Raw genomic sequence first — 13,002 nt, forward strand, 5'->3', positions numbered from 1 at the left:
GCCATGGAGGTAGTCTTGGTGGAGCTGACGTCGTCGGAGGTGTAGGACTTTGATGATTTATCCAAAAAGGACGGGGGGGATGAGGTTGGGCTTCAGATGGAAAACTCGACCGTTCTGGAAAAAGTGATAAATCGTGGTGTGCAAAACCACAGCTATTTCCCTTCGGACAGAAGCCGTTCCTGCGTAATAGGGGGTACGGGGCACAATGCTTGTCGTTCTGGCAGCGCGAGGTAGGATGTTGGAAATCACACCGATCGCCTTTCGCGCACCAACCCCGACGTTTGAGAAAAGGGCAGGGCGTCAAACTTTTTTTAATACTGAGCTCCTCTAAGGTCGCAAACCGTAGTTGGGATTTCGACGTAGGATTTTCGTGATCCAAATTAATAGACTTGGGCTTATTTATGTTTGAATCAGGGCGCTGATCATCAAATGAGGTTTTATCAATTACTTGAGATGGACTCGGATTGTTTTTATTCAAATTAGTAACTCCTACGCACTCACGCAGTTGCACATCCTCCATTGTGTTAGTCTCGTTGACCGATTCAATATCATTGTTTCGGCGTTCTGAGGACTCGTCTCCGAGCGGGCGCGGAGCGCCTGCGAGGGTACTAATTCCGCTCGGAGATTAGGAATTACACCCGGAACCCGGTAGAACATAACCGAATCCAAAGTTGTCCAAATTCTTTGTCATGGACGGTCGACGTTGGGTGGTTTTGTAAGTTATGCGCATGCGCGAGTAACGTCTGGTAATCAACGAACGTTCTGATTGGCTAAGACAGAAAGTTTGTATTTCAATGAGAACGTCAGCAATTTATATTAACTGTCATTTCGTAAACATTTTTGTAAAAGCGTTTCATAAACTTTGTGCAAAGAAAGTAAAACGAGAAGAAACAAGATATATGAAGCATGACAGTTAGCAAAGATGAACATGGATACGGTCAAGACAAAGCCGTGTAAGAGGAATAATTCATAATCTGCAAACTTATAAATGTTTTCAAAGACAAAGGGTACGTGTTTACTTTGTTTATTTTGTATTTGTTTCGCGATAAGAATGAGCCGTATTTGTATACTTTTCAGCTTTGTATGCCGTTTATTTGTTAAATTTTCAGCTTTTTATGCAAACGCATAAACCTGTGAAATGCTATTACACCTTTGCTTTAACTTCAAAAAGTGTTTTTGAAAGTGTAATTTGAATATTTTGGTATCAAAAATACACACTATATTTATAAAGTATAAAACTTTTAGCCGCCGGCGTCGACTGCAGTTACAGAATAAAATAACATTTGAAGTTTTTTCTTTGTCTGTGAAGATTTTGTACTGTTTTAATCGTTTGAAACTTCGATTTTAAACCGTTACTTAATTGCTGGCATGATATAATGCAGCAAAATTGAACGGGCAATGTTTACACTAGCTTTATGATTATTTTTGTATTGAATGATGGAAACATTAGCTATAATATACTCGGTAAAATATAATAGGACTGATTTGAGTTTTGTGTCATTTCATAATATAAGTTTAGGTCAGGTTAACTCAGGAAATTGTGTACTTGGTTTGAAATAGCGAGGGGTTGCTGCATGCATGTATTTCTAGTTAAAGATTAATTTTACAGGGGACGTCAACTTAGACTTAAAAAACATATTTTCTTCGTTCAGGCGGCAAATAGATTGGTCTTGATTCCGTACGACGTCCTCCAATTCAGATACTTTTAATCGAAGCGAATTCACGACAGATTCGCACCGCTCCAGGCCTGGCAATGCAGACGACAAACGAGATACTAGAATTGTCATGTCCAATTTTACACCCTCCAAATCAGCACTAATCGCTTTGTTGTCACAAGTACAAGTACAACAACATATTAGGGATGTGTCATTGTGCACAGTATCAGTAGCGGCTTCCCCGATTACTTTATAATTGTTGACCGATTCTACAACTTCAGGATGGGTTAGGCTGGCAATATTACGAAGTTGAGATTTTATATCATAGCTCAAATTTCCATTGACTGTTAACGAACAACTGTCTGAGTACCATCTTATTGTTATATCACTTCCTTCAAAAAGCCTACAATAGCCACCGGGCGACGACCATTTTGTATCGCTCGTAGTCAATTCGTTCATCAATAATTTATAAGGCACTCAAACGAACCATTCCATTTAAATTTACCTTTTTCGGTAACTGTAAGATACTTGGGCAACAAGCATAATTGGGTGCAATACTATTTGATTTCTCGGCCAAATCGTTGTCTAAGTCGGAGCCCACACTCTCATGACCAACCGCCATATTTAATTCGACGACGAAAGGAGAACCCGCATTTTCTACTATTATCCGCACAAATTTACCCGCATTTTCTACCATAATCCGCAAGAATTTACCTGCATTTTCTACCATTATCCGCAAGAATTTACCCGCATTTTCTACCATTATCTGCAAGAATTTACCCGCATTTTCTACCATTATCCGCAAGATTTTACCCGCATTTTCTACCATTATCCGCAAGAATTTACCCCCATTTTCTACCATTATCCGCAAGTATTAACCCGCATTTTCTACCATTATCCGCAAGAATTTACCCGCATTTTCTACCATTATCCGCAAGAATTTACCCGCATTTTCTACCATTATCCGCAAGAATTTACCCCCATTTTCTACCATTATCCGCAAGTATTAACCCGCATTTTCTACCATTATCCGCAAGAATTTACCCGCATTTTCTACCATTATCCGCAAGAATCTATCCGCATCCGCCTATCCGCACCCGCGTTTTCTACCATACCGAAAATATACGGTGACTACAGTGCTTCCGCTTCCAGAAATTTATTTCCATACTTTTCTTCTCACATACCAACAATACCAAGTACCCTCCAAACACCCCAACCCACACAAAATTTTCCGACAATCATGTCACCATCCCTATGCTTAACTAATTTCGCTTAACCAAGGCGAGGGGTTGCTGCATGCATGTATTTCTAGTATAGTGCCTATTTCTGTCAGCAGCAGGAAAACTTTAGCCAGGCTGATGCACAGATTCCGTTTTTATACATCCTGATTGTTAAAAAAAGATATTAATCAACGATATATAAAAGCAACTTAAGTTGCCTGCACGATATGATTATAAGAATTAATTACTATATAATTATATAGTGAATTTACTTTTAAGCAAATGTAGCTTAGACCTTTAATTTATTATTAACTGTTATCATGTACCTTTCCAAACTACAATAAAAATTTGCACGGAGACTATTATTTTGTATTGAATTCATCATTACAGTGCTTGCCTATAATTAAACTTTTTTCTTGTAAATATACCGTTGTAATGCCCAGGGCCGTAGCTAGACCGCTGAATTGGGGGGGGGGGTGAATATTCATTATTATATTCATGTTTATACAATAGCGTAGGAACAATAGCGTACAAAGGAAATCAGTCGGGCATATGACGAATATATTAATATACACCTCCCAGCTTCTAGCTACGCCGTGGTAATGCCCTAGACCTATATGATATTGTAAACTTGAACTTAAACTTTTGAATTTGCTTTTGTTGAGCCTTTATATCTTTTATTTGCGGTCTGTCGCTTATGCGTTGTGTCGACCATTATGCGACACACGTCATTACATTCTTTTATCTAGTATTTTATCTAATTAACCTAAAACATAAAGTTTGTTCCCTTTGAGAGTTAAAATGCATTATAAGGCCTATGTTAGACGTCGCATTTTAGTCGCGTCGAATGCAATTCAAACAATAGATAATGAGATGGTGCACCTCATTACATTTCATTATCATCTCATTATCTATTGTTTTAATTGCATTCGACGCAACTAAAATGCGACGTCTAACACAGGCCTGAGCTCTGTAAATACAAAAGAACAGTTTTATCAAATCGTTTTTGTTGATTGTACATGGGAATTGTCATATTCCAGCCATAAGTTCGCAGCTAATTTGAATGAGGAAAAACAATACTGAATTACGCTTATTGCATACTTAATAGTGCGCTTCTAATTTCAATAACATGAATGAAATGTCAATTGGGCGTAATGGAAGTTCAATAAAACAACGATTTAATTTATGATCATCCTAACATCCTTGAATATTTTCCCTAACCAGGTAGATAGGACTGCATCAATTGAAACCAATACACTTTTCGACGGTAACGCAAGAACGGAACATTCTCTGCAGTGTAATTCTATGTCTTCTTCCCAAAGCCATAAGATGGTATTCTGTGATAAGAATCGATCCAGTGAACGTCTTTTTATCCAAACGTGCATTTCCATGTGTGTTGAACTTTCACAATTCAGCTTAAATTTACAATGGCACGAACGGAAGTTAAATTGAAAATACATTATTATTTAAATGATCTATGGGTTTTCTTTATTTCTATTCATATCGCACTAATGATTCTTCCCTACATGCTATTGTTATTTGAATCGCACATTTGAACGTTATAAAATATGGCATAAATTGAATCGTTTTTTTATTGAACTTCCATTACGCCCAATTGACATTTTATTGCTGTTATTGAAATTAAAAGCGCTTTATTAAGTATGCGATAAGCGTAATTCAGTATTGTTTCTCCTTAATGAAAGGCAAATGCTGTAAACATGGATGGTTTTACAGATGAATGATGAAAAACTTTACACAATCTTCGATATGAATAAAAGCGTGAAAACGTTTTCGTGCATAATTTCATGCAGGCCTAATGAAAGGTGCTGTTTTGTTCGTGCAGTGCATGATATTGATTTGTTTGAGGCGAATAAGCACAACACATTTTCAAATTCTCAATGTATGTTGCATGGCTTTTATCGTATTGATCGAAAGAAGAGGCATTGTGTATTGAAAACCTTCCAATAATAGCGAGCTGCGAGGACTCGTGCCGTGTTTTTTAAGAATGACAGCTTTCGCAACGAACGATGAATTTATCAAGGCAAGTTTAGATGAAATGTCTGATGGCGAGTTCGACCTTCCCTTGTAGCTACGTTTCGTAACAGAATTGCGAAAAACGGCGCTGAATATATATACCCTGAGAAGACTATAGATATAAAATGATTCAAGATTATTTACGTATTAAGTGTATGACGAAGGAAAATTGAATCTCGTGTGCTTATAGAAGTTAGAAATTGGGACTTGGGGAAGAAAAAGTATACAATTATACACTACCATACATATTATACCACATGCACGTTTCGGTAAATAACCACTCATCAAATTAATTAATATATTGCAAAACACAGAAAATGTTTTCTATTAAGAAAATATTTTCTGTGTTTCTATACAGTTAAAGAAACCATTTTAAAGAGGAAATTGTCCTCAGTATACAGATACATGCTTTTTTTAGATCGATATTTTGCCAATTCGCTATAATATTCACTTTAAAATGCATACGATTTATTTATTATTCAACATAACACATCAAAACGGCCTAATCTATAAAATATTGCCCAAAATGGGAACTAAAACGGTTACAGTGATTTATTTCACATTTCAGGATTATTTTGATGTCTTTAGCGTAAAAATCGAGCCTTTGGAGGATTTTTGCCGATTTTTTATATAAACGAGCATGATGATATGAATTATCACATCACCGTCGGGTAAAAAAAAGCCGAAAACTAACCCCAATGTCCAATAATTTTACGCCAGGAATCGATTTTTGGGGTCAAATTCACCCTAGGGCGAGGGCGTCATGGACTTTCGTCACCTTTTCGGTAATAATTCCCTGTTCAGTATACACCAATATACATATGATACCCTTTTCTAAACATCTATTGTATCATATCATTAATTTTAGCATCATTCTATATCAAACCGCATCATATAGTATCGTACTATATTAGAAATACATGCATGCGTGCAGCAACCCCTTGCCATTTGAAACGAAGCAAAATATTTCGTGCCCTACCCAGACCTAACTTTTTACGCTAAAATACGCTAAAAATATGAAATAACTCGTGTAATTTTTTCGGAAACAAAGACAGTCGTAAAGGTGAACAGAAATCACCTGTTTGCCTGCTGCATTACGTTGCAGTTTAAGTGAGTGTTAAACTTTTCTATATAGCTAAACCTTCAAAACATCAAAACAGCACAAATAATTATTATAACCATACAAGCACTAAACGTCGAATGTTGTTTTTCGATTATTTATTTTATTCAATGATTTTAGCGACTATATAAGCTGCAAAATGATAATTTGTTTTATCAAAACTCTGAAGTACACTTTTCAGAACTCTTTTTTAAAGTTTAAGCGATGATGTAGGCTAAAGCCTTTAACGGTCGGTTAGCTCCTTGTAAAACGACATACCAAGCTCGTACTTGTCAAAAAAAACAATGCATTCTTCAAAAATTATAAACTACGAGTAGTTGCTATTTCACCAACTGTTTCTGTGCTGTGATGATCTTTAAATCTTTTATCATTGTTTTAATATTTGACTCCATGATTTCATTTTATATTTTTAAAAAATAGTTTGCAAAATGACGGGTAAAATGCTGACTATCATGCATGCTCTCTTTTTGTCTTGGCCAATCAGCAAGTCGTAGACGACCGTTCTTTCTTCGTTCAAATTTCGCGCATGCGCACAACTACCATGACCATTGAACGTCCATGACATTTGGGCAACTTTGGATTCCGCTATGTTCTCCCGGGTCCCGGGTGTAATTCCTAATCTCCGGGCGGAATTAGTACCCTCGCACGGCGCTCCGCGCCGGTTCGGGGAATATTCTCAAATGTATTTCTGTGTGGTGAAGTTTGATGTTGCTTCCTACAATCAGTTTGAAGAAGCATTTCACGCTTAGATTTAAGATATGTTTTCTTTAAATTATAACCTCCAAAACTCACTTCCTCGCACGCTCTCTCCCTCTCGATTAATATGTCAATCAAAGTGTCAGTTTTGTTCGCTCAAGAATATTAACGATTAACTTGTTCACTTCCGCTAATAACAAACTAAGAAGCTACTAACATTCACGACATCTCTATAAATCTGAATGTGTTATGTGATAAACGACATTATAATTTCATTTAGAAACTCCGTTTTCATAATGACAAAAAGAAAAGAAAATCAAAACATTCCCGTGCAAAAACCGGTCGAAGCGTAACATAAAACTTCGGACATTGTATGAGACAATTATAATAACTTGTAGGTACACCACGTAAGTATTAAATACTGCAAAGCTTTCGGTCCGTTAACCCGGACCTTCATCAGTGCAATTACTTGAATACACGTTTGCGCGTCACTTAAATATCATGTTAGTCGTGATTAGTTTGCTCGCGCTATTAATTAAACCGTTTCATTTAATTAAGTTCTAATCAATGCGCGCGCCCTAGACAAGTATTTGACTAAGAGACACCGAAAAGAGCACGCCACGTACTATTAAGTGGCTTTCCCTCTTGGACGATAGTTTGATGTTTATAAATTTCAATAGATTCTCTCATTTTACGAGAGACAGTAAACTTATCGTTTGCTAAAATGGTAGCATCGTTCCATTTAATGCGATGATCATAAGTCCACGCATGGTGAGCTACTGCAGACTTATCCAGTTTACCTTTCTCGCAGTTCGTCTTATGTTCTTTAAGACGTATTGAGAGATTTCTACCGGTTTCTCCAATGTAAACAAAACCACATTCACATGGAATGCGGTACACACCAGGTTTCTGTTGTTCATCGACGCCATCCTTGTGTGTGTAAAGAACAAATTGTTTCGCGCTCTTTACACACACAAGGATGGCGTCGATGAACAACAGAAACCTGGTGTGTACCGCATTCCATGTGAATGTGGTTTGGTTTACATTGGAGAAACCGGTAGAAATCTCTCAATACGTCTTAAAGAACATAAGACGAACTGCGAGAAAGGTAAACTGGATAAGTCTGCAGTAGCTCACCATGCGTGGACTTATGATCATCGCATTAAATGGAACGATGCTACCATTTTAGCAAACGATAAGTTTACTGTCTCTCGTAAAATGAGAGAATCTATTGAAATTTATAAACATCAAACTATCGTCCAAGAGGGAAAGCCACTTAATAGTACGTGGCGTGCTCTTTTCGGTGTCTCTTAGTCAAATACTTGTCTAGGGCGCGCGCATTGATTAGAACTTAATTAAATGAAACGGTTTAATTAATAGCGCGAGCAAACTAATCACGACTAACATGATATTTAAGTGACGCGCAAACGTGTATTCAAGTAATTGCACTGATGAAGGTCCGGGTTAACGGACCGAAAGCTTTGCAGTATTTAATACTTACGTGGTGTACCTACAAGTTATTATAATTACCAAAGTCGCCATGCAATCATACAAGAAAATTATTGTATGAGACGTCTGATATTATATTTCATGGTATTTAAAGTGCCTATATCACTTGTAGGATCTTTACGGATTTGAATAGGGCTTAAAAAATTTGTTTATAAGTTCTACAACCTTTTTTGATATAATTAAATAGTTTCGAAAATACGTCAGTTGGGGAGACTGGGACTCAGGAATGATTTGCAAACACGCCGTCTTTTATAATGTTAACATGAAGAGTTTCACTGGCGATAAAGTTTGCGCTTTTCAAAAAAAAAAACCTCGCCTTCAACGTTCATAAAACTTGTTTTTTAGTAAAGTCTAAGTGTCAATGCTTGTTTTAAGCTTTTATTCATGATCAGATGAGATGGATTTTTGTATAAAAACCGGCGTTGTTTTGGTGGTGTAATTTCAACTCTTGGCCTTCATGGCGGCCATCAGTGCTGGCTTCAAAGATTGCGGCCAAGTTATCGTTCCAGTCTTTTTAGAGTTCACTGGGGAGAACATAGCGGAATCCAAAGTCGCCTAAATTTGGACCATGGACGATCAATGGTCATGGTACTTGTGCGTACGCGCAAAATTTGAACGAGTGATGAGTGGTAATTAGCAACTTGCTGATTGGCTAAGACGAATTGTTCGTGTTTCAGTGAAAAACGTCAGCAATTTAACTGTCATTTTGCAAACTATTTTTTTAAAAAAATGTTTCGAAAACACAATATGAAACAGTAGCAATGCCAGCCTGACAATTTGTCCCGCTATGCTAATATTTTGGTGTTCATTGACTGCGAAAACAATGAATTTAATCGATGCAAAAAGTAACATAGAAGAGGATCTTAAGAGGATTGCAACATGGTGTTTCACAAATAAGCTGTTAATTAACCCTGAAAAGACAAAATTAATGCTAATAGGCACTCGACAGTTAATCGGAAACCTTACTGAAGGACTGGTTATCTCGTTCCTAGGAAAAGAGATCACACCTTCCTCTTACGCCAAAGACCTAGGGCTATTCATGGACAGTTATTTAAGTTATGATCATCATATACGACACGTCATATCATCTTCAATGGCAAAACTGTACCAAATAAATAGAGTAAAGGACAGCTTCGATAGCGAAACCCTCCACACGATTGTCAATGCCCTAGTGATGAGCAGATTGTATTACTGCTCTACGGTGTGGTCGAATACATCGGCAACAAACATAAAAAAACTCGAAAAAGTACAAAATTTTGCTTGTAGGATTATAACAAATACAAGGAAATACGACCACATAACACCAGTACTACAGGCGATCGGTTGGCTCCCAGTCAAGGAACATTTACAGTACAGAGATACACTAATGGCTTATAAATGCATGAACGAACTTGCACCGCCGTACTTATGTGACCAGTTTTTAAAACGAAATGCAGTTCACACCAAGAACACCCGGAATAAAGACGACCTTGACATTCCCCCATGCAAAACAACATCAGGTCAAAGAAGTTTTTGCTATAGAGCAATAAAAATCTGGAACATTTTAGATAAAGATTTTAAAAAACTACCTTTTAAAACATTTAAGAAGCACTTAAAGAAAAATATGTTAACAAATAACGTTAACGGAAACCTATCTTAGTTAAAGTATTAAAATCTTAGTATAACTATACAACTAGGATTTCTCTTAATTGTAAACATATTTTATAAACATAGCATAGTCAATAACGTAATTGTAGATAGAAATATACCTATTTTTAGCCTTGTTAGTACATACTGAAAAGCCCTATTGGGAGTATGTTTTATGTATAATAATAATAATAATAATAATTTCTAAAGATATGAATAATTATAATAACTCGAAATTTACATAGTGGGACAAAATCGTCAGGCTGGCTACGCCACTGATATGAAATGTGGAATCAAATAACAGATAAAACACTGCATGGGAAGAGTTTAAAGTATTATCAGAACTAGAAGAATTAGGTGAAAAGGAACAACTGGTTTATAATCCTTGAAATGGTAGAAGTCTATTTTGTTTATTTCGAGGTTTCTTTCGTGTTTGCTGTACGAATACATTTTATGACCTTGGTACAGTATGTCGTTTTGCTCGGTTTTGCGAAGACGTGACTGACTATTTAAGGCTTTACATCATCGTTTTAACTTCAAAAAGAGTTCTTAAAAGTGTTTTTTGGAGTTTTAATATAACAAATATCACTTTATAGAGTCGACTGCAATCACTGCATGAATTTAAGAATCGAAAAACAACATTCGACGTTCACTGCTTGGTTATTTATATTATTTGTGCTGTTTTGATGTTTTGAAGGTTTAGCTATAATAGAGTATTAACTCCCACTTAAACTGTGAAAGTCTATAATTTAATGCAACGGAAAGCAGCAGGAAAATGGGTGATTTCACTTCACCTTTACGACTGTGTTTGTTTCCGAAAAATTTGAAACATCAGCTATCGGCTTTACATTTAGGATATTTCATATTATTATTTATTTAAAAGAATTGACAATCTGTGGTTGGCTAATAGCCATGTGTGAAATCGTCATATCCAACGTGTGACGTCATAACGTGTGATACGACTTTTTTTAGTGTGATAAATAGTTGTATCCCACGTTTGACGTCACACGAATGGCGAAGACATCAACACAATGGCTTCCTCAAGTGAAAGGTTCGGCAACTTTGCTCGTTCTTTTAAATAAATAATAAAACATTTATTGAATTCGGTTTTCACATAATATGAAGAATTATCAAGTCTCAGTTTGTCTCGGCTTGATAATTCTTTATATGTGACCTTCCACGGGAAAACATACGTTAACGCTATTTCGTTCGTTCGAAAATATCGTTCGTTATCCGTTCGTTTGCCGTTCAAACGCTTGAAGCGTTCGTTGAAACGATTTTCGAGATCGTTCATCGTTCGAAATTGCCCGTTCGAACGCTTAGGAAAAAACGTTTGAAAATTGGTCCGAAAGCGTTTAACCGTTTGATTTACCGTTCGTTGAAACGTTTGCCGGAATTTCGTTCAATCGCATTGGATTTGGTTCAACATATTAGATTAAACATTTGCAATGCTACAACTTTGCAGAAGAAGCGCAGAATGTGCTACACAGAAATACTCCCAGAAACGTATTCAGTTCCTTAGTATAGAAGGCTTGTAAAGGAAATAGTGGGGTTATATCAATCTAGCCTAATCGAATGCTATTTTGTGCGCTTCATGTTATGGTTTATGCTTAGCGTCATGCAGACAGAAGGCTATTAAGATTCAGTGTATGCAATTATTCCATTAGCGTCAAATTTCACGTCTTAAGCTTCTCTCAAAAAATTATCGTTTTTTGAATTTCGGTAATGCACTAAATGGTTAGAATTTGTGCTTTACTATACTTCTGTAGCTTCCATAAGCCAAATTTCACCGCGCACCCAAACAACTCGCAAGCCATATATTAGCATTACGAGCCATAATATGCCTTGGCAAGGTGCTAATTAAGTTGCATAATTGTCGGAAGTCTCTAAATGTATGTAAACAGACAAAACCAGATTTTAAAATGAATTGAGGGATTTTGCGTGTTACATATTAATATCGTACTTTTAAACCATGTGTATATATAGCTAATTTATTTACATCTGATAAACTTATCTGGCCTCCGTACGAAGCAGCTACTGATTAAAATCTATTCAAAATTAAGGACCGCATCCTAGGACGGACCTTTCAGCTTGAAATTCGTTGTCTTTAATGCAGTCTGACATAGCTACAAATTATACAACAATTGAAATACCCTAGGTAATATTTGAAGACATAAATACAGTGACCTAACGCGCGTTCGGTAGGGTTACGACGAGAACTAAGAGATCCTCATTTATTGGAGGCCAGGATAGATAACGAAATCATAGTATAAGCAAAACGTGATTTATGACAAACAGCGAATTAAGGGACCCCGCAGTACCAAGTATACCTCAAGACCCCATCCTCAGCTCTGTTCGTTACGCCACTGCATGAATATAATAGCAATTTAAATATGTACGTGCATCTAGTCTAAAACTAGAGCCGGAGCAACAAGATCCTCAGTGCCCCGCTTACAAAATTGTCTTATTTCCTTAAAAAGGTATCTTTGTCTCCCCAGATCTAAGCCATCTGGCTCGATCGTTGCTGGCATGTTGAACGGTGGCAATTGCATAAATATAACTTATACATGGCATAAATATAACTCATGCATTGTAAATATTTATTTAGACTCTTAATTCACAAAAAAATACTTCATATATATTGATATATGCACATTTCAGCACAATTCACTCCCCATGTATATTTTGGTTGTAATTTGATTTCTCTCGACTTGCTCCTCGAATCGGAAACGTGGAACGCGGAGAAGGCTCAAATCGTATAAATGATAGAGACTGTATGAGAGTAATGAACCTATATCAATGATGTTCATTGTGTGACTTTTTTTATTACAAAAAAAATTCCGTGTTTTGTGAGGTTGAGTTTTGCGCTATGTTTTAAAGTGCGTGCAGTCCTTCATTGCGCACAACTGGGCTGACACAAGCCCAAAGGGCAAGTTGCCAAGCTAACGTTTACAAACATTTAAGTTTGACCTTTCAGATATTTTGCCACATATATTTCGCTATATATAATTCATCAGAAAAGGAGCATTGGAATTTATCTTGCTTGGACAACATATCAGCTGTTGGGCAACAGGAAAATTTTCACTAATTTTGATTTGGCCTCCCTTGATTAGAAATTACATTCCGGATATTAAATTGCAAC

This window comes from Dendronephthya gigantea, unplaced genomic scaffold (genome assembly GCF_004324835.1).
Source record: "Dendronephthya gigantea isolate DGI-Jeju-01 unplaced genomic scaffold, DenGig_1.0 000097F, whole genome shotgun sequence".
NCBI classification, from domain to species: domain Eukaryota; kingdom Metazoa; phylum Cnidaria; class Anthozoa; order Malacalcyonacea; family Nephtheidae; genus Dendronephthya; species Dendronephthya gigantea.